This window comes from Austrofundulus limnaeus, unplaced genomic scaffold, assembly GCF_001266775.1.
Source record: "Austrofundulus limnaeus strain Quisiro unplaced genomic scaffold, Austrofundulus_limnaeus-1.0 Scaffold953, whole genome shotgun sequence".
Taxonomy (NCBI): domain Eukaryota; kingdom Metazoa; phylum Chordata; class Actinopteri; order Cyprinodontiformes; family Rivulidae; genus Austrofundulus; species Austrofundulus limnaeus.
Genome location: NW_013953355.1, coordinates 5,928 through 7,087, shown reverse-complemented (window position 1 = coordinate 7,087; position 1,160 = coordinate 5,928). Strand labels below are relative to the sequence as shown.

Sequence of the window (1,160 nt, the reverse complement as noted above, 5' to 3'; positions counted from 1 at the left end):
CAAACAAACAAACAAACAAACAAACAAACAAATAAATAAATAAATAAATAAATAAATAAATAAATAAATAAATAAATAAATAAAACCTTCCTTAATAATAAAGCTGATATTATAAAAACGTGTGAGAGATGAGAGGCAGATAAAAACTGTCACAACAAACACTAAAAGTCAGGAAGTCTAACTTCCCAGAGAACCCATCAGGTTCGGTCAGAACCAGCTCGCAGAGACCGGACACTGATGGAAATTAGGTCAGACCGTCTGCCCCGAACCGGGCCCTGGTTCATCCGGACTACACGCCTAAACCCCAGCACACACCTACACCTGCCTTCAGGCTCAAACCGGGTCCGCTGGACTTTATAGTCGCATGTGAAAAACTAATGACAACGTTTAAGGCCTGACAGAAGAAAACAACTCCGCGGACAGAAACCGGGTCACCGGAGTGGCGCTTATGTAACCCAGCCGCTTTCGACCCCCCCCCAGAACCGAAACGGTGAAAGAACCCGTCCTACCTCGTACTGGCTCCCCCACAAAGATGTTTATGTCAGGCCCAGAGAAAGAAGCATTTCTTCCGTCGGTTCCGAAGAGCGGAGAGTGTCTGTGGGTCAGGTTCGAGAGTCACCTCCGGCGACCCACTACCGGTTAACAGTGTTTCATAACGCAGCAGAGCCCAGTGCGCATGCTCAGTGCTTTAAATGAGCCCTGATGCGTTCAAGGACATCTTTACTAGTTGCGCGATGGAGCGGTATAAACACACTTAATCCAATCTATGAGCGGAGTAATACAAATTTATATATTTTTTATTTTTATTTATAATCATATTAATTTATTTAAAACAAATCAATATGTACACATATAGAAAAAATACAAATACAATGAAATGAAAGGAAGCAGAAAGAAGAAAAATCTTATATCTACCCCTTTTTCCTCAAGTATAAACTCAAACAATACTAATCTTCAATTAACATAAAACAAAACATAAAATTTAAGCCTTTTAAAGTTTAATTTTCCACACATACGAAGAAGATCGCCATATGAGTTTTATGACATCAGTGTTTGTTTAGTGTCGTGATGAACGTTTAATTGTTTACTTTAGTTTATTTAATGGGTTTAATATGTTTGTTACTGTGTTATTTCAAATGAGACTGTACTACGTGTATTTA

The 1,160-nt window shown here is 39.0% G+C and overlaps 1 protein-coding gene across 1 annotated transcript in view; it reads right to left on the bottom strand.

Moving 5' to 3' along the window:
• The window catches only part of LOC106533477 (cryptochrome-1), a 77,681-nt gene extending 77,023 nt beyond the window's left edge, over positions 1-658 (bottom strand). Inside the window, exon 1 of the mRNA XM_014029802.1 lies at positions 510-658. The gene's annotated coding sequence lies outside the window, so the exon portion shown is untranslated. The remainder of the gene's footprint in view (positions 1-509) is intronic.
• Between the last annotated feature and the right edge of the window lie 502 nt (positions 659-1,160).